Raw genomic sequence first — 21,801 nt, 5'->3', positions numbered from 1 at the left:
ACATGTCATAGCAAACGTGTTAACACGCGCACCCTTACGATTTCTTTTCTCTTTTTCTTTCCTTTTTTTTTCTTTTTTATCTTCTTCTTGTTCCACCTCTGACACCGCTCTCGTCGACCTCCTATCTCGCGCTCTCCATTCCACGGACATCTTCTCGGCACTTCGTTATTTGCCACGATGATTATTACGATTATTACGGCACGGTTTGCGGCTGTCGTCGTAAAAACCGTCCCATAAAAAAGAATCGGGGCCTCCGGGGTCCCCTTTTAATAAGCATCTTCTTACGACTCGAATCTAAAGTCGAAAGAAAGAGAAGAGAAGAGGAGAAAAGAAAAAAGAAGAGAAGAGAAGAGAAGAGGAAAGGAAAGGAGAGGGGAAGAGAAGGGAGACACTCTTAGGCAGGAGTGAGAACGAGTTAGTGGCATCTCTTCAAAAGCAAAATGCGACTCGTCTTTAAGAGAGCCGGGTACAGAATCAGCTCGATCCCCGGCCGTGAGTTTTCATTATTGCGCGTTTCGCCACGGCGTGTTAACACCCGTGAACTCTTCATCGAACTCCTCACGGATTTATACTCGTAAATTTATCTTACCTAGCTAAGGTACATTCGGCTTAACACGCATGATTAATTTTCGTTCGATTTACTACGATTGATTTGCGATGGAATGTCAAATCTCTTTTTAACGATATTCCACGATAACGAACGAGTTTTAACGATCTATCGTTATTTCCAAACGTACCTTTACTTTCATTTATTTATACGCGCTCTTAAATAAAATATAACGTTACAACGAAATAATCTTTTTAATGCCCCGTGAATTTCGTTATGATGAAATTGAATCTTGTCGTTACGTCGATGCTATCATTACAATATTTATAACGTTCGAAACATTTCTTTGTTCGAAGATACTAAGTTGAGTTAATTATAGTAGGTTCTCTAACGGTACGAAACAACCGAGTCGATTCAAACGTGGCTCGACTTACCACTCGAATAAGACGAATAAATCTCCAATCGTGTATACCTACGGCTTTCCTTTCGATACGTCGTCGCGTATGTACGTACATGCGTCACAATGGCCGATTTCGAGTACATTATAGTAATACAATAATAATGAACGTACGACAAGCGTGGGCGTTGATTATGGCGACACAAGGGTAAGCTTGAACGTTACCCTTCCAATAGGATTCGTGACTTCCAACGATCCCATTCGTATAATACCTTACACGCATTATTTTATATTTTTATTAAAGCTTATCAAATATTCCGCGTCGATCTTGTCCTATGGCCGAATACGCGGATAACGACGAATATCCTGTAGCGGAGGAGGATAGAAGCTGGGGTACTAGCTGGTGGAAAAGGAACGAGATCGAGAATAATGGGGAATAATGGTGAAAAGCCCGAAGGACTCTGTCAATGGGAATTGGCGACCCTGCGTTCTTCTAATGGGCACGGGCGGCTTCAACGACGATGGACAATGCTCCAAGAGAGCCAATGGTCAGCTCTCTCTTTCTCTCTCTCTCTCTCTCTCTCTTACTCCGTCTGTTTTTTTCTATCCTTTTCTACCGATGGTCAGCCGGATCCTCCCGCACATGCAGCTGTCTCGAAAGAGCAGACACCCCCGCAGCTGCACGTGTTCTCACTTTCTCTCTCTCTCTCTTTCTCTCTTACATTCTCTTTCCTTCACCCTCACCTTCTTTCCTTCTCTCTCTCTCTCTCTCTCTCTCTCTCTCTCTCTCTTTCTCTCTCTGACAATCTGCCCACGCCGTCGCAAACGACACAATACCAGAGCATCGGTTATCTGCTCGTTCGACGTGGCCCTCATGACATTCGTTTGGTCGCTTTTGTGAACGACGCACCTAAAAATCAATCCTTTTTGTCTTCGCTCTTACGTGACTCTCTCTTTGTCGGACCTTATGCGAAAGCATAATGGTCAAAATTCAATTTGTCTTGATCCCTACGTCTCTCCCACCTTTCTCTTTTCCCTTTTTATTTAATAGAATTCAATATTTCGAACGTAGCTACGAAAATCCACGGATTTGAGAAACGCGTGATCTACTTTTAGATTTTTGAATACCCATATTTTAAGAATTAATTATCTTATCGATAATGAAATATTCTACATATTCATGTATATATGAACATGTACGTACGTACATGTTGGTACATATAAAGTCGTCTCATTTCGAAGGGTGAACGTCGTTAATCGCATTTGGTTTTAGCTTGGACTGGCCAAAGGTTATGAAGGTAAAGCGGGATTAAGTGTAGGTGGATAGTGTACGTCGAGGTTTCTGTTAGTTCGCGTTCATTGTGATACGTTCTCGAGGGTTGGAACGTATATGTGTTCGTGTTTGTGTGTATGTATATGTATGCAAGCACGGGCGCAGACTCACACGTTTTTGTGTGTTTGCGTGTACGTCTGTGTCTGTGTGTACGAGTGTCTCGAAAGGTGGGTGGATAAAGAGGAAAGAAAGAACGCTCGACACGCGTGCGTAAACGAGAGAAAGAAAAAGAGAGAGAGAGAGAGAGAGAGAGAGAGAGAGAGAGAGATAATACTCACCAGGGTGAAGACGAGGAAGGGAGAAAGTCAAAACGAGGGTGGAAGAAGAAAGAAGGCAAGAGGAAGGTTACCTCGATGGCGCGTGCCCGACACCCTACTTTAGTTTCAGGGGTGTAACACCCATAAATAAATAGGGCTTCCGTTTTCGGTTCCACTCTATGCAGCCCTCCAGACGCGATCATGGACGTGGATATTAATGTGACTTTTCGTGTCCCTCTGTTAATATATATATATATATATATATATATATATATATATATATATATATATATGTATGTATGTATGTATGTATGTATGTATGTATATAGGTATGTGGGTGTACGTGTGCGTGTTATATATACAAAGAAACTAGATAGAGTTCCTTGAGAAACGAAAAGACGAGGCTCGTTTTTATTTTTAGGTTTTAAGTCGGTGGCTAGGCACTTTTACATATTTCAGGAAAAAACAGTTTTTCCCTCAAGAACCCATAGTCCATGGGGTTCTATCAATAGCGCTCCAGAACTCGCTTATCCTTCGTTACTTTGACGAGACGGAAAGAGACGGAAAGAGAGAGAGAGAGAGAGAGAGAGAGAGAGAGAGAGAGAGAGAGAGAGAGAGAGAGAGAGAGAGAGAAAGAGAGAGAGATAGAAAAAATATCATATTGTTTTTTTTCCCTTCTCCGTCCTTAGCTAGTTTCCTTCGTTCATTCGTTCTTTCTTTCTTTCTTTCTTTCTTTTAAATAGAAACTTTCGTCGTTTATCTCGACCGAGCGATCCTTCTAATAAATACCACTTAAGCGGACGATCTCGACGGTTAACGTATAGTAGCCGTATCGCGCGCCTTACCCGAAGGTCGCATGCTTCGGTCGCTCTTTTCCGAGAGAGGAGAATGCAAGGGAGCGAGCGTGAGCCGGCGACAATTCAGAATCGCGTACGGTAATCATTGGGGAATACATTATAATTCTTTAAGAGTTTGCCACTCGAAGGAGACACATCGGAGGTCGTTGAAACGTATAAGAAAAAGAAAAAGAAGAAGAAGAAGAAGAAGAAAAAGTCAAAGAAAAGGAATGACATCGTTAAGGATTTAACATCCTTCAAAATAATAGCTCTAAAATAAACGAAGGTTCCTTTTTGGCCTTGTTATGCTCAAGGTACTTCGGTATCATTATCATTTACTATTCTCTGTCATACTCGTATGACGGGTCTATTTCATTTGTATACTATCGGGAGCAGCAAACAAACGTTCTAAGCTCCGGAAACGTGCGTTCATATGGAACGAGGAATTAGAACGGGTCTCCTCGAGGTTGCGCGCGAGCGCCTTGATTTATAAGCACGAGTTAAGTTATATCGCGACAAGTATGAATGAGCCATTAAGATCCGGTAATTTGGTTTCGCTGCAAAGAGCAACTACTCGGCCGTTTGCTCGCGCACGTATGCACGTATATAGCAAGTACTACGTATATACCTACATATACAGGTATATGTGTATATGTATATGTAAATATGTATGTATGTGTGTGTGTGTATGTAGACGTACCGGTTATTTATCCAAATTGCGCGACAACTCTGCCCGTTTTGTACGATATCAACGCACTCGCGAGAATGACGATCCATCCCATTACCGTAGATCTCAAGCTCCGTGTTCGTCCTCTTCTAGCAAAGCCAAAAGAAATAATCCTTTTTCAAGGGTTGACACGTCGTTCGCTCGACCAACCAGATCATCGAGATAAATTCTCGCGAGCGTGTCTCTTTCTACGCTTTAATTCGTATACCTACCAATATCGTCGATCCTTTATACCTCCGTGTCAGGATAAATAGATATTACCATTCAATGAAAAGATCGTGTCGAAGATGAGTGCGCCATAAGGGAGATGGAAAAATCTTAGATGGGAATGGCTCGATCGCATTGTCCTGTCGCTTTCGATCGCAAAACGTTTCTCTCGTGGAACGGTTTTACGGGAAACGCCATTTGTAAATAGCTTCTTATGAAAATAGATTTCAGAGGTGCTAATCATTTTTTTCACGGTTCGTCAGATATTTTTTATTTAACGATTTTAACGATCGGTAGAAGAAAGATGGAAAGAGAAAGGGAGAGAGAGAGAGAGAGAGAGAGAGAGAGAGAGAGAGAGAGAGAGAGAGAGAGAGAGAGAGAGAGAGAGAAAGACTTTGACCTTCCCTTTTTCGAGCACGAGAAAGCTCGAAAAGCCTCGTGCGATTTATTTGCGAGGATTATTTCGAGAACGAGAGAGAGAAAGAGAGAGAAGCATACAAAATATATATCCACGCACAACTATATATCCTATATGCGCTCATTTAGTATATACGCGAAAGCTCCAAGAAGAAGAAGAAGAAACGAGAGGAGCCGTTCACTAAATAAATGTCGTTTTATTCGCACGTCCAACTCAATTAGCTCGGACGTCATAGCCATTCGCGAGGACTTTCTTGAGAACACGTTCGTCATCCGAACTTGGCCGGGTTCTGGAAGCTCGTACTCCTTACATCCGATTTTCCTTCTTTTTCTCTTCTCTCTCTCTCTCTCTCTCTCTCTCTCTCTCTCTCTCTCTCTCTATCTCTTTCCCTTTCTCTTTCTTTTTCTCTGACAAAAGCATCGAGCGATAAAGGACATAAACTATTATGAGTGTGGGCGCAGACTAAATATACCGATGTAAATATCCAAAGCGAAGAGGGTGGCACGAGGAAGAGGAGACGTTTAGGCGTTCCTCCGTCACAGCGACGCCTTCGAAAAGCTCTCTCTTTCTCTTTCTCTCTTTCTCTCTCTTTCTCAATCCCTATCTCCTTCTCTCTCTCTTCTCCACTTTGCGGATGAGAGACCGGATGCAATTTCGCGATGGAGAACATACCAAAGAGCAGTTCCATTCGAAATTTTTACGCATTTCTGATTACTGTCTTCTCGTTGCGATCTCTCTCTCTCTCTCTTTCTTTTTCTTTCTTTCTCTGTTTTTTGCTTTCACAGAAATTATTAAACTTGCGTTTAACTTTCTCCAAGAACGATTAGTCTCGTTATAGAAACGTTCGATTAATTTATAGTATACGTCGCGGACGAACGCGTTCGTAGGTTATCATCGAGTGCTCGCACAAGGACATCGTTGATCTTGTTACTTTCTACTCTGTTTGTACTATGCATCATCAAAATTAATCTGATCTCGATAATAAATGTGAATCTAATTTAAAAGCACTAACGGCGATGACACGAAATGAAAGACATTTCGAAAACCTACAAGTTGGGAATACTATCAAGTGCGATCTTACATAGGCACACCTCTTCTAAAATATTTCTTATTGTCGGTGATATCGATCGATCGATCGATCGATCGAATTTTAAAGGAAGGATGTAGACGCGAATGCGTCTCTCTCTCTCTTTTTCTCTTAGCACCCTGACGCCAGATGACGAAATGTTCTCTCTCTCTCTCCCTCTCTCTCTCTCCCTCTCCCTCTCTTTCTTCCGAACGTCTAGCACGTGCAGTTAAAATGAAATCACAAAACAAACCCAGAAGTTGTTGGTGGCGGTTTGGACCGTCTGGAAGCAGGCAGGCGAACAGGCCTCCTCCTTGCCGTTTATCGGCGCGTTACTCGACGACGGAAGGACGTCCGCATTGCGAGTAAATATTTGAAGATCTCAAGTCGTCGTCGTCATCTTCGCCTTCGCCTTCGCCTTCGCCTTCGCCTTCAACTTCGACTTCGTCTTCGTCTTCGTCGCCGTAGTTCGTAGTCGTAGTCGTCGCCGGAGATCTTCTCCTCATAAAAACCGCGGTATATGCCGCTTACATCGACGTGTGCGTTCTCGACTTCCGACGCGATCGTGTCTGTTTCACAAGTCGACGTTGAAAGCTACCGAAAGCTCCACGATTTTGTTTATTTCTTCCTCGATTTTCGAGCATTATCAAGTAAATCGGTTTCCCCTTATCCTCCATTACTATATCTACGCGAATTATAATACGAAAGAGATTTGTATTATTTCATTTGATTTATTTATTTCTTTTCTTTTATTCACTTCTTTCCCTCTGCAATTAGTTTTGAATATTTTTAACAAATCGATCGTACTCGTTCGAACATATCATCTCCTTGTATCAAACAATCTTCTTCGACGTATCTGTTCGTTCATCATTTATCATCCAGGATGGAAACTAAAGCTTCCACGAAGTCGTAATCCTTCTGGCAAGGTTGGAAAAATCTTTTTTCGAAGGAAAGAAATATACCTAAGTATATCTAATACTTATTTCGTAGATACGTCGATGTAAGGGTTAAAAGCCATAGGTAATATTCGAGGTGGTACGCGTTCTAAGTTATGACCGATACGGAAAATAAGGTCTCGATCCCGAGGGAACGGAGAGCTTCGTGCGCTCGCGCGCAACCGCGTTGTATAGTAACGTATCGGTCGACTTCTCGGAATCTCGCGGGGCATTATGTTATATGGGTATAAATAACCGAACGGGAGCAATAATACGTAATAATATATCAGTCGGGATTTTAGTGCCGTAGCTAGGTCGGTCGGCCCAACGGTCGTAATTCATCGCGCGCCACGGTTCACCCTATATCTATATACGTATAAACATACATTCATACAGCTTTCCCAACACACGTACAACGACGTATGTATGCGTATCTCTACGATGTACGTATGTACGTATATACGTATGTACGTACGTACGTTGTTCACATGACTTCCGCGAAAAAGCGTCGTGATGCTTCCTCGCAACCATCATCCATGGCGACGATCTTTTGACACCTTCATTTTCTACAACGTTTACACGTTTCAAACGAAACCATTCTTACTTATAAATGTCCCTTTTTATGATGGAAATAAATCTTAATGAGATACATATGTTGGTAATTATAAATATCCACGAATAAATCATCGTAGAAATATTTCTTTGATTTTCATAAGTAAAGATTTTGTTGCGTCAATGAAAAATTACGCTCCATATGTATCAACTTTAATGAATACGATATTTTCTAAGTAGAACTTGTAGTTTGATCATTTCGTGTGAATGATGGATTGATTTATATAAATATATATATATATATATACCATTTTATTGATTCACAAATTTATCCCGTAAATTTCTAACTTATATAATGACAAACATATATAAATCAATCGAAAATAATGAATTGGATAAGATTAGAGGATATTTCTTCGTGTTTTATTTTAAGATTTTTCTGGGACAACGATGATTAACGATACGAGATAATTCAGAAAATTGTACTTGTGACAAAAATTTCAAGGTTGGAATTTCGCGCTTAGAAGGCTTTCGAAGAATGCACCGCGAGAGAGAGAGAGAGAGAGGGAAAGTTCGACGAAGAAGCTTTCCGATCGAAAACAACCCCTTGGACCGTGTACAGGGTTCGACTTAACTCGGGTTCGGTTACACGAGAGGGCTGGGACGGCAGATTTCATCATAATAATTTTCCAGGCCATTAACTCGAACGGGGGCGAGGACGATCTGCTTTTGCATAAGGAACTTAACAATCTTTCCAGCACGGTTAGGTAGGGTCCCAAGCTGCCACTACCATCCCCCGTACACGCCCCTGTACTTTGCGAAATTCGACCAGTCGAACGAACGAACGAACGAACGAACGAAAGAACGATCCAACTTTCGCTGCGGGAAGAAAGCTACGAAACTTGTGTTCCTTTTTCTTTTCTCAATGTACGTGTAGTAGGAAACGGTGATCGAGTTACTTTTAAAAGTATTTTTTCTTTCGAGAGTTTATAGAAAAGGGAAAGATTTCTTTTCCTTTTTCCTTGACTACGAGTGACGAAACGTTAAAAATTTAATATGTATCTCCTTCACTATTCGCATTATTAATATCGTGTTTGACACATCGTCTTAAAGAAAAATATAATCGATAAGACATTCGTCCAAATTAAATCGAACCAAGTATCGAAAGAAAAAATTAATAAATAAGAAGGAAAATTATTCGTCAATGAAATCTCTTTGGTGTGAAAAAGTTATTTTCTCAGACGAAAAGGTGAATAGTATATATGCATTTCATACCTATATGTATATATGTATATATATATATACATTATATATATATAGATATTATACATATACACACATATATATATTTTTTCTTTTTTTCGAAAGGCACTCTAGGGTATCGAAGATATCTTTCAATATTGACAAACCGTAAGCGTGCCGGGACTAGCATTTCGAGCATTAATATTACATTATATCAATAAGGGTTTGAAAAATCTGAGGGGGTCGCGGCAAACGGATGGCCGTCGTTGAGGTTTCGCGTTACTCCGCAAACACTCTCTCGTCTTCCTTTCTCCCCCTCCTACCCTTCCGTTTTTCACCTTCGGGCGAGAAGATATTACGCGCTCGAACGTGATATCGCTTTTCCCAACCGTCTCGACTCGCGCGGATACTTTAGAACCCTCCAGGCGATTGATAATTCACGGAAGAGCAATCAAAACGATATCGCTTCGATTACAAAGCGACGGGAATCACACATTTTTCTAAACGCTTGCGTTTATTCAATGTACGTTTATTGAAAATCCATTGAAGTATTATTTTTTTAGCATCCTAAATATATTATAATTACTTAAACATATATATATATATATATATATGTATTTACATACCATTTATATACGCATATACTTTGACAACAATTTTTCAATAATAACCATATTGGATCGATTCGTTTTATCAATCGAACGAAGCGTCTTATCGGAGCTGATTTGAAACTGGAAAGGGTTCGGAAACATCGAAATGTAGCCTACAGCTGCAAATTTTGTCTTCGATAAAATTTAAAAAAAGAGAAAAGAAATAAAAAAGAAAAGAAGAAAAGAATATAAAAAAAAAGAAGGAGACGATAAATGATCGGTAACAAAACTAAAAAGATACGATACGTTTCCTTGAAAATAAATTAAAAACGTGTGCGTTTCGAAAGAAGTGAAGAAAAAAAAAAACTTTTATAGTAGACACGTATCGAAATTCATAGGAACCGACATGGGATTTCTTTAAGAATTCAAACCTCTACACGCGGATACGATAAATCTTGAAATTCTCTGACATATAATCATGGCAAATCGCGGATAGTTTATTTAATAGCCGCTGACGTATATATCCGGTAATACCGAAGGACATAGAAACGAACGCAAAACGTACTTACTTACTGACTTACTTATATACATAATATAATGGCTAGTTACTAGCAAGGTTGCATCGTAAATTTGAAAGATAGTTAAATCGACCGCCGAACGAATGAACGAAGAGAAAATAACGGAGGGGGGTGGGAGGGGTGAGAGAGAAGGAAAAAAATAAAAAGAAATAAATAAATAAAAAAAAGAAAGAGAGAGAGAGAGAGAGAGAGAGAGAGAGAGAAACGATAGAAAATCAAGTGGGACGAGGGAATACCGTGCCATCCGGCTTTAAGTCGATGGCTGAGCACGCGCCACAGTGGCTTTTTTCGTCGGTAAGGGAGAAGGGACAGAAGACGTGCGTGGCTGATAGAAGTAAGAGCGAAAGAGATAGAAAGAGAGAAAGATAGATAGAAAAAGAGAGATATAGCGAGAGATAGCGAGAGAGAGAGAGAGAGAGAGAGAGGAAAAGAGAAAGAAAAAGAGAAGGTTAGCTCGAGAGCCGAATTGTCGGAGAACCAGGGAGATATCTGCGGCGGATTCTATTTATAAAAATGCATTTCAGACGGATAGCCGAGCGCACAATAGTGATGCCTTCGATGTCACTGCTAGGTCGGAGAACGCGTACGGTAATGTGTGGTAGAGGGGTAGGAGGGAAAGGAAGAAGGAAGAAACGGTGGAGGAGAGGACGAGGAGCAGGAGGAAGAGGAGAAGGATGAGGAAGAGTAAGAGAAGGAAGGGTGATGAGGAGTGATGAGGGGTGAAGAGGGGAGGGGGTGGAGGTCGGTCGATAAATCAGGAAGCTGCAACGCTCTCGCTCCACTACGAGCGTAGATCAAGCAAGAGGGGCACACGAAGAAACTCCTCGCGGGTTCCTTTTTCTTTTTCTTTTTCTTTTTCTTTTTTTTTGTATTTTTTTTGCTCTCTTTGCCTTTCTTTTTCTCTCTTTTTTTGTTCTTTTTCTTTCCTTCTTTCTTTCTCTCTCTTTTTTTTTTTTGTTTTATTTTCACTTTTGCGTCTCGAAAACCGCCGAAACGAAAATAGCGACCGAGAAAGTGACTCCCGAACTGACTCTCTATGCTCCGCTACTACACGTTCATATACGCTCACTGCTGTATACCCACGCTCTATATACGCCCGCCCAACTTTCGAATTCTTCCGTCAGAACTTTGTTCACTGACGGCACGGCACGGCACGCCACGCTCGTTCCTCGATCTTCCTTTCCTTCCATGACCACTTCGTCATCCCTTACTACGCGAGAATTCGCGCCTACTTTTTAATAAATCCTTCTCGACGTCTCGCGTCCTACGTACCCTTCTTATTCTTCTTCTTCGTCTTCGTCGTTCCATTTCTCTTCTTTTTTCTTTTTTTCTTTTGTTTTATTTCCTTTTCATTCTTTCTTCTTCTCTTTCGCATCTCCTCGTTAATTGGCGTTCTTTTTTCCGTCTTTTATTTATCCTTCTGGATGCTCCTCGTTAAGATTGTAACTTTTCGTCTTTTCGTTCTAGCTTAGAAATTGTAAATTAACATATATGACATATAAAAGAAATTGTATCTTACATCTTTTTATTTCTCAGTGATCTGCAAATTATTTCGATATATCTATATATACAATGTATATGGATGCATGGATGCATCGATGTGTTATGCGTTAATGTATGCATGAATGGTTGAATATATATTATATATTATTTATATATATAAAAAATTTATATATATAAATAATATATAATATATATGTATATACATATTGTATATATGTTTAATATAAGACTATATATATATATAAATATATACAGAAGAAGAAATCGCAAGAAGAACGAGACGGTGGAATTCCGTCGAATCGATTTCGCATTACCGTAACATCGTGTCGTTAGCGTTAATGAACAACATCTGTAGCCGTGGTTCTGTCTCGTAGGGCGAGACGAGTTCGGGAGGGGAGGTAAACATCTTAAGAGACCATCGTATCTTGGATGTAAATAAAAGAACGTCCGCCCTGTACGCGTTTCACTCAGCAGCTCGGTCTATTTTTCTTACACGTGTTCGTCCCGCGAACAAGACCGCTTCGATCGGGAGCTTCTCTCTGTCTTTCTTTCCTTTTTCTCTCTTTCTTTCGTTCATACGGTTCTCGATGCTTCCCATGGGGAATAAGATCGGTCCTCTATAACAAGTTCCGCCGAAGTCCTATCGAACGAATCCTGGATATTATAGAATAACATTCTTATGGTACGTAGAAATTTATTTGTATTTATAATTTATATATATATATATATATATATATATATATATATATATGTATGTATGTATGTATGTATGTATGTATGTATGTATGTGCGAGTGTATATGTGCGTGTGTGCATGTATATAAATTGAGATTTTTCTCGACGTAAAGAGAAAAATTATATAACATAGATATCGTTTATAAAATATAAAGTAGTTTATAACCATTTATATAGAATTATATTAATAAACGTAAGAATATTTTTATTAGCTTCGTCACATGTATAGCTTATATATAACCATTTTCTTTTCTTTTGAAGGATGTAATTTCGAAGAAGAATATTCTATAAAAATTGGACGCAAAAGTTTTCATGAATAATGCGTAAATGCGTAATTTAAGCGATAGATATTACGTCAATAGACGTAGAAACAATCTGTGTTTATATCTTTTTTTTTTTCGTCGTAGTCGTATTGCGAGTTTCTTACAAAACTCACTTTGGTACTACTACGTTCATGTGTCGCTCAGAAAAAAACATAACACGCCTTCGAAATCGTGCTCATCCTTGCGAAAGAAATGGTTTTGGTGTTTCGTGTTGAGTGTGAGGGTCGCGTACAAAATGGTATTGCCTGTAAGATATGTTTATTGTATGTCCATCTAGGCCCACCCTTGCAGCAGGGACACGTAGAAAGAAAAAGGGTATCGACATCATTGTTTGAAAGAGAAAGAGAAAGAGAGAGAGAGAGAGAGCCGATTCACGAGAAGTCTCACGAGGGATATCGACGAGATTTTCGGTTGGATCGTAAAGGTTATCGTGTCGAGCGTGGTCAGCTGTTCGAAATAACGAGTTATGCGAATCAACGAAAGGTCAATACCTACGCATTGTAAAATTTTTTCCCCTCGATTTTCCATCGACTCGTTCAACGTTTCTCTCCGTCATATTTCATTTCATTTCATTTCATTTTATTTTATTTTATTTTATTTCATTTCGTTTCGTTTCGTTTCAATTTATTTTATCATTTTATTACGAAGAGAATGGTACAATATTTGTTAATTTCAGTTCGAAATAACGAGTTATGCGAATCAACGAAAGGTCAGTCAAAACGCCTTGTCAAGTTTTTTCCCCTCTTCCCCCACCCCGCCACGATTTTCCATGCACGTGCAATATTTCTCTCCGTCGTATTTTATTTTATTTTGAGTTTATTCTTTTTTTCTTTTTTTTTCTTTCTTTTTTTTTTTGTATTTTTTTGTATTCTTTTTTATTTCATAGTTCGAAGTAAACGATTTTTACGATATTGATTTCGATTATCGAACGATCATCAAGAGTCAGTTTGATTGATGATCGATAGTTACCATACAAATTAGCATCGATCTACTGGCCTTAGTTCATAACGAAATAATCAAGGAGATCTTCTTGATTAATTCGATACGTTTTAATAGGATAAGATAGGATCGTTTTCTAATCTTAGAAATCGTAATAGGTTAGCCGAATAAATTAAGTTAAATTTTCTGCCAATCAACGTGATGTCTCTCCCACGCCAATCAATTTTCGTTAATACTTTTACGAAATTTCTATCTATTGCTCGCTCATACATAAATTATCGTCATTACGTTCGTATTAGGTTAATAAATCTTTCAACGAATCTCGGTTATGCAACGGGATTTTCGATGCGATGTATTCGAACGTGTTGCACGGGATCCATTCTCTAACAGTCTAGGTATCTCTCTCGTTCTTTCTTCCTTTTACATATACATAGGTAAAGATGTATTAGACGAAGTCGGAAGATCCTCGTGAGGTTAAAGAAGAGGACCTCGTCGATCAGTAACTCCGTGACACTTGCAACGGCAAATTCGAAAGCACGAAAGGACGAATCGTTGCTAATTGCTTGAACTTAATAAAAAGCTTCGTCTCATCTCTTTCTCTCTCTTTCTCTCTTTCTTGTACTTACTTGCACACGTCGTAAGGACATAGAAAGAAGAGATAGAAACGAACGCGTATCTCTCATGTCTCGTGTATTTTCATCGTTCTGTCGTGGCACGCACGCGAGAGCATATGTCCGGCACGTATAATCCATGAGCGCGTGTACGTATGTAGTACGCATGTGAAAAAGAGAAAAAGAGAGAAAGAGAGAGAGAGAGAGAGAGAGAGAGAGAGAGAGAGAGAGAGAGAGAGAGAGTCTGGCGAGCACGCTCGTTTCGGCCGATCTTTACGCGGCTGTAAATCTAATTCCACCGACGCCGATAGCACTGGCTCGTCGTCGTTTTGCTCTCTGAAAAATTCGGACGGAACGAGGATTAGAAGAAAAAAAAAAAGATAGAAAGAAAAGGAAGAAAAAAAAAAGAGAGGAGAAAAAGAAGAAGAAGAGGAAGAAGAAGGAAAAGAAGCTGAAAAAGAGAGCATGAAATGAATTTCTTACACTCCATTTTGTAATTGATTCTCTCTCTATTTCTCTCTTTCTTTGCTTTTCTTTTTTTGAAATATTTATCATCGGATAAAATTCCGATTTGGATATCGAAGAAATATGCAGCCATTCGTTTATTGGATTTGCGCATAAAGAAAAAAAACAGAGAAGATATAGAAAAATGAATCTCCGTTGAATTTTACTAATGACTATAATATTATGTTAAGTATATAATATCGTTGAAAATAAATTTTGTCTATAGGTATAATTATGTACAAATTATAATAGTAAATATCTTTCGTGTCGCGGTCTTTTCTCTCTCTCTTTTTTTTCTTTTTTTCTTTTTTTTACGGAGGAAGATTATGAAAGAAGGCACCGAATCGACATAACGATTTATGTTAAACGTGTTCGATTTCTAAGACACGTTCTCGTTTACAAGGTTAATATAAAGTATAAAGCGATCTCGATGGCGAGAACGATGTTTCCTGCCGTTGGAGGGTCGCTCGCTTACGCAAGTGTACGTTTCTTTTAATCGATACGATTTCATGCGAGAGATAAAGCTACTTTCGCGAAATTGAAGTATCGTTATCTTGGTGATGTTGAATAAATGAAGATGAAAATATGCAGAGATAAAAGTGATTACAAAGATGAAGATAAAGATGAAGATGAAAATGAAGATTCGAGTCGCTTGTTTTTTTCCAAGAAAAAAATTCAATTTTCCTATCAACATTTTCATAAAACGCGTCGCATAAACTCGACTGGAGTGGTAAGTCGCGAGTCTCTTTCGATTCCATTGGGAAAATGTTTATCCCGGACGATCCAAAAGTTATTTTTATACCCAACACGTCTTTTCGCCTTGTCTACGGTCGTTCGCACTTCTTAAATCTTTCCTTGCTACTTGTTAAAACTTCCATCGATTCTTACGATCACAACGAGCGTTGTGCATCGGATCAGCATTTCTTTTTTTCTTTCTTTCTTTCTTTCTCTCTTTCTCTCTCTCTTTCTTTCTTTCTTTCATTCTTTCATTCTTCTCTTCCTTCTCACTTTTTTCTTTTTTTTCTCTTTTTTTTTTTTCCTACAAATAGATCGACGATTCGATCTTTCTTTTCGCTTATTGAATTTTTATCTTTTCGATTGTGAAAGAGAGAAAAAGAGAAAAATGGGACTCGAAGGATACGGCTTCCATTCTCTTTTGCGTGTGGAACAATGAAATCTTAGGTGGGTAAGGATGACCCGTTTAAAAAATTCTCTCTCTCTCTCTCTTATTTTTTTTTTTTTTACTTTATTTCTCTTTCTTCTTTCTTCCCTTTTTCTTTGAGAATCGCCAATGCCACTGTCGAAGTAAATTGAAATTGTCTTTAATTTTTGAAGTTTCTTGAAGCAGACGCGGATCCCCCCTATATAAAGGACGATCTTTATTGTATGTGTTATGTGCATTCATCAACGTCAATTGTATGCAGATACGTACGGCGTCCTCTATCCTACGCGGAGAGATAAAATGTAGAACGCGGAGGGACTCGTTACTGCATTTATTAAGTGCGCTTCTTCGCGTGCTTTGCATTTTCTTGCGCCGGCCAGCATCTCGACGTTCGAACCTTAGTAAGTACATACCTATCTACTACATATGAACGTAGCTATGTATAAAATCCAGAATCCAGCTTTGCGTTCTCTACATAGACGTTAGATACACATCCACGTGCTTTTTATATCCGAGAGTGTACGGTTCGCGTGACGCTTATAATACGTCCTGAATTTGTGTGGTATATACCTACGTGAATCTGGCATCGGTTACGTTTGATGTTTATGCGCGATAGTTCGTAATATCTTGTCCGATGTATCTCCTATCTATGTATATATATATATATATATATATATATATATATATATATATCTATATATATATATATACATATATAAATACATTCATGTACGTATGTATTTATATCGGACATAAATATAATGTATACTTATCTCTCTCTCTCTCTCTCTCTTTTCCTTTCTCTCTCTCTTTTTTTTTATATACAAAGAATTTGTAATAAACATGAAACAGGTAATCTTTTGAATATTCCAATATATCATGATAATTCAGGTCAGTGGGTGCTGGTAAGAAGAGAGCAAGGTTGAAGGTTATATTCATGAGCAAAGACACCAGGAAAGGTCAAAGTTCGGTTAACGCGTGCAAATACTGGCAGACATCGGATCTCCTTCGTTCGACTCGACGATATAGGGTAAGTAAGTACCTAGATATCTCTTTGATTGAGAACTCTTCGACGAAAACAGAATCGAGCTTCGTTCAGAAATGAAATAGTCGTGTCAAGGATCCTATAGTTTCCAGCGTGCTATGTACGTCAAAGTCGGATTCCATGCGATTACATATGCCGAGAAAGATAGAGAGACAGGGATGGAGATAGAGATAAATTAGAGAGAGAGAGAGAGAGAGAGATGCAGCAACAATTTCTCGAGAGTTCTCGATCGAACGACGGCCGTCATTTCGTCGTCATTAAACTTAATCGATGTGGTTACGTCGGACAATGGGAAAAATCCCATTGCACGAAGCGATCGCTTATTTAGATCGTTCGTTAAACGGGTCTACGTTTATATATACCTATATATCTGCATATATATGTATATATATCTTACTTTTTGAATTTACAATCTTTTCACGTAGGTATTACATATACACGTATTATACAAGACGATTATTTATCCTCAAGTATGTATCTATGTTCGAGTTGATGCGAACTGGAGATCGATTCAATGGGAAACTGCCTCTCCTCCGTCGGCCGGCAGAGTAATTTACATGTCTTGCTATCGATAGGCACGCGGTTCCATAATCTGTAATTGACCGGTGAGAGAGAGAGAAAGAGAGAGAGAGAGAGAACTGTGATGGACGTTCGATTGGATATCTAGCAGGTGTCGGCTCGAAAAGGTCGCTATTTTCTCTATTCGTTAAAAGGCAAGCTAAAGCACGGAGAGTTTCGATGAATCGATATAATTTATATAGAGTCGAACTACATTTTATGAGAAAGATAATAAAAATAAGGAACGAAGAAAAATAGTGAAAAAGAAAGAAAAATAGAGAGAGAGAGAGAAAGAAAGCAACGAATGAACCGTTTTCAAAGATTTAGTTTTTTATTTTTTTTCTTTCCCTCTCTCTTTAACTAAGATCGCCAAAGAAAAGTATCGTTTACTTAAGAGAGTCTAGATTTTGAGTTCGAACAAAGCTTCTAAAGAGAAAGAGAGAGAGAGAGAGAGAGAGAGAGAGAGAGAGAGAGAGAGAGAGAGAGAGAGAGATTTTCTCAAAGTCCTTGAAGCGTGCGGCAGGATATATAAAATTCGATACCCGCGGTATGACAGGCAAAGCGAGGCATCCTGCGGATGACAATTTTCGGTGGGTATTACCACCCCTCTCTTCCCTCACCCCTATTTCTGTTTCTCTCTCTTTCTTTCTATCTTTCTCTCTGTTACGAGCACAGTCGAGCCATTCAGGTTGCCGGACTTCATTGTGCCATTCGTTGTTTGCCAAGGTAATCCTGTACCAACGAGTAAAAGAAGGAGAACACGAACCTGCCAGTTCTTCGAGAGAAAGAGAGAAAGAGAGAGAAAGCAGCAGGACCTGGTCCCATAAGGTTGTGACGGCTCTTAGCCCGCAGGAGTAATAGTGAAGGAGGAGAGGCACGAGCTCTCCTTCGTTCGTGCGACAGGACGAATGCGACAACGGGACAAATTTTCCGCCATAGAAACTCCGAATGGGGGAAACGACGGGTCTCGCCTGGTTCTCTCGGTCCTAGCCGTAGGGCAGAAACGTATTAGATTTTAAAATGACAAAAAGGAGAGCTCGACCTCTCTCTCTCTCTCTCTCTTTCTCTTTTTTTTTGTATCTCTCTGTCTTTCTCTCTCTTTCTAATAATAGTTGTATTCTTTTTCTATCGAAACTCTATGGGATAATATAGGGTGGTGTATACAGATATGTATGGTACTACGTATACTCTGCTCCTTTAACCATGAGCGCATCCAATATCGGCCCTTTTAAGCTGTATACGTGTGTCTACACGAAAGTGCTCGGTGCAGTCTAGCGAAAAGCCGTGTGTAAACACACGGGATCGTTCTATGGCCCCCTCCTGTCACCGTATTCCTCCCCTATATCTTTCTCTCTCTCTTTCTCCTTTTCTCTTTTTCTCTTTCTCTCTCTCTTTCTCTATCTCTTTTACTGGGATACCTCCAACGAGCACAGAGATTCACCGCGACATCCTGTCAATCTCGAGTCACCCGTCGAACTAGCCGCTGTTCCTTCGATCTTATCCGATCTGGTCCTTCGAGAAGATCTGTACTTAACTACCACGGGAAAAGATTCGGGAGCTTCGGTATTCATAGAACCTTTACCATCCACTTCTCTCTCTCTCTCTCTCTCTCTGTCTCTCTCTTTCTCATTTCGCTCTGTCTCTCTCCCTCTTTCTTTCTCTATACGCTTACACACTACTCGTAACAGATCATTCGATCTCTGATCGCAGTTAATGACGATGTTTCTTCGTATAGTAAGAACGTTCCACGATCGGAAGATGCACTCGAGAACTCGCCGAAGCGAACGTTCCGTTCGACTCTTATCGTGGATAAGTATAATACCGGGGAAGCTACAGTTTCGAATAATTGCATCGGATATGGGATCTCTTTCTTTAATCGCCGAGCCGTAATGGCCGCTTCGTCGTCTTTTAGCGTTCTCTTCGAGGAGTAATAAGGCGGTATATAAATCAGTCATCAGAGAACGAGAAAGAGAAAGAGAGAGAGAGAGAGAGAGTAGGGAGAAAAGAGGGAAATATGCGAGCGCCATATAGACGGAGATTACGATTTCATGGACGATAGTCGTCGAAGGTTTTATAGGTTGACATTTATGCGATCTGCACGGATATTTCGATATGTAGGCGTTGCATCGTCCGTGGACGAACGATTACGATGCTCTACAAGCGACTTCGTATAACCTTATCGATAGTTGTATACGCGAATACACGCGTATATTTATACATGTGTATATATATGTGTGTGTTTATATATGCACATTAACGCGTAGGTATAATGTAGTTTGCTTTATTACGTGCTAAGGTCAAATTTCCATCGAGACGTCAACTTTCTCTCTCTCTCTCTCTCTCTTTCTCTTTCTCTCGCGCACTGAAAATATTCTATTCTCATTTTCGACTTGAGAAAGTATAAACTTTCTATGAAAACGTTACGGAAACGAAATAGGAAGTTTACGAAAATAAAGAGAGAGCTTTATTTCTATGAAAATCATATTTAAATACGATGCAATTTTTTGAGATTGGTTAATCGGTATACACACGCACGTACACATACACACGCACACAGTAGTTTACGAATATGAACCGTCGTTCATTAAAGGATAAACGTTCAAAGTAATCGGAGAAGCGGATGGTAGAAGAGGATAAGAAAAAATGGCGTTTGGAGGACCTACATAGACGTCCTTTGACCTGTCCGACCATTGGATAGACAAATAATCGCTAAGTGGGTAGGCAAAGGCAGAACCGAATACGAAGTACAATAGGAGAGATGAGCGTAGGTAGGTACAGAAGGGGTTGATGAGGTATATAAAGGGAGGGGGTAAACTCGAGACACGGAGAGGGTTCGAAGAGTAGATTCGAAGGGTCGAAGGTTGTTGGTAGGTTGAGAGTGCCGAGTGCCACCTTATTGGTTGAGAATTTAACCCTCTTCCACCTTTTCCTCCCCACCATAGAAGAGTCGCGTCCCTATGCGTATGATATGCTAACGAGCGCATCAACGGGCCACGCATCGAGGGACTCTACCCTTCGTTGCAGGGGTTGGTTGGCTGCTTTTCCAAGAGGGTGCCATTCTACAACAGAGAGAGAGAGAGAGAGAGAGAGAGAGAGAGAGAGAGAGAGGAAGGGAGGGAGAGAAAGAGAAAGAAAGAGAGATAGGGTTGCTACGCATAGGCATGCCGAAAATCCAATCCTTCGACGCATTAATACCAGAGAGGAAGCCACGTCGATCGTATGATTTCTTTCGGGATTCGCCGTTACGTTCTTCTATTTCTTTTGTCGCATTGATATGACATCAGGGAGGGTTGAATTTCGATGGTAGGTAGGTGTCGTTTCTACGGTATCCCCTTTTTCGAATCGGCTTTTTTTACCTATTCTATCATTTTTTATCTATCGGTTAGACGCTATGCATCAAGTGTAATCATTTTGTCGAGTTCGAAATAAATTTTCACACACGCACATATATACATATATACATATATGTGTGTGTGTGTGTGTATAAAAGTTATATTTTTAATTGTAAAATAGAAATAAAAGATTAAAAATAAAATTTAAAGCCAATAAATTACGTATATTAACTTATATGTTCAATCGTAAAAAGAAATTTTGTTAATAACAAACAATAGGAAGATGGATCCTGTTAAATTTCCTTCGATGACGATGAGGGGTACGACAAGATAAACACAAAACGATGACGAACTAGGGCCCCCGATACGATACTCCTCTCGTGTTGTCTATTGAACGGATCTGCATTGATACACGATACGCATGAAGGCTCTCGTCCCATTATATTCTCGAGTATAGTGTATAAACAGGCGCGTTGTTGTAATTCGGCCGATCGAATCGAGATTCCGGCTTGTAACAGATGGCGATTTCGGTATCTATGTAGGTACTGCGCAGCTTTCGTTCTTGAAACGTTTCTCGCGGGAGGAGAGGAGAAAGAGCCGAATCGTGCCGTGCGGTTCCTTTAACCCCGAAATTAACATGTCGTTCGTCCACCGTTGGTTAGACGTATACATCGTTCGAAACCATTCGGCCGACCGACCGACCGACCGACCGACCGACCGACCGAGCGTAAAATTCGACCGTGACTCGTCTAACTCGCTTGAGAACGTTAAGGTTAGATAGATGTAAATTAAACTCGCAAAACTGGTTAGGCTCGTGGTGTTATTAATGCTTTCGATATATACTCTGACTGTCTTTATCTCTTTCCTCGATACTTTCGCTTGAATCGCGATTATCGGAAAGAAAGAAAGAGTGAGTGTTTGAGTAAGTGAGTGAGTGAGTGAGTGAGTGAATGAGTGAAGAAACGAACGAACGAACGAACGAACGAATGAACGAACGAACGAACGAGCGAGCGAGTGAATGAATGAGTGAGCGAGGAAGAGGAAGAAAGCGAACGTTGAATCCTCTTCGAAGCAGCAGTTACAGTCGCACGAGGGTTGAGAGAGGCGGACAAACGATACACTGAGAAGAAAGAAAGAAAGAGAGAGAGAGAGAGAGAGAGAGAGAGAGAGAGAGAGAGAGAGATGGAAATAGATCGGCTGAACGAGAAAATAGCCTGAGAGAAAGAGAGGAAAATAAAAAAAATCGAGATGCTAATCTCCCATCGCGTCGACGGGGGAAACTATGTGCTAATGCGATCCCATTTAGCCAAGTCACCCGGAAAACGGGACACCCGCCCTGGTTTCTCTACAAGGAGTGCCCCCCTATCCCTTCACCCCACCACCCTCTTTCCTTTCTCACCGCACA

The 21,801-nt window shown here is 40.0% G+C and overlaps 1 protein-coding gene and 1 long non-coding RNA gene across 3 annotated transcripts in view; one reads left to right on the top strand and one right to left on the bottom strand.

Annotated features, from left to right (window-relative positions):
• Nucleotides 1–21,801, bottom strand: part of LOC127065401 (homeotic protein spalt-major-like) — a 61,729-nt gene that overhangs the window by 19,657 nt on the left and 20,271 nt on the right. The gene's annotated exons all lie outside the window — the stretch shown is intronic.
• LOC127065568 (uncharacterized) overlaps nucleotides 1–21,801 on the top strand; it is a 53,512-nt gene that overhangs the window by 25,976 nt on the left and 5,735 nt on the right. Inside the window, exon 3 of one of the 2 annotated variants that reach the window (XR_007782129.1) lies at nucleotides 16,353–16,491. The exons of the other annotated variant lie outside the window; for it this stretch is intronic. This is a non-coding gene — a long non-coding RNA (uncharacterized LOC127065568). The remainder of the gene's footprint in view (nucleotides 1–16,352; nucleotides 16,492–21,801) is intronic. 2 annotated transcript variants of the gene reach the window in all.

The sequence above is a fragment of the Vespula vulgaris genome, chromosome 1 (assembly GCF_905475345.1).
Source record: "Vespula vulgaris chromosome 1, iyVesVulg1.1, whole genome shotgun sequence".
Classification (NCBI taxonomy): Eukaryota; Metazoa; Arthropoda; class Insecta; order Hymenoptera; family Vespidae; genus Vespula; species Vespula vulgaris.
This window is presented reverse-complemented; position numbering and strand designations above follow the sequence as displayed.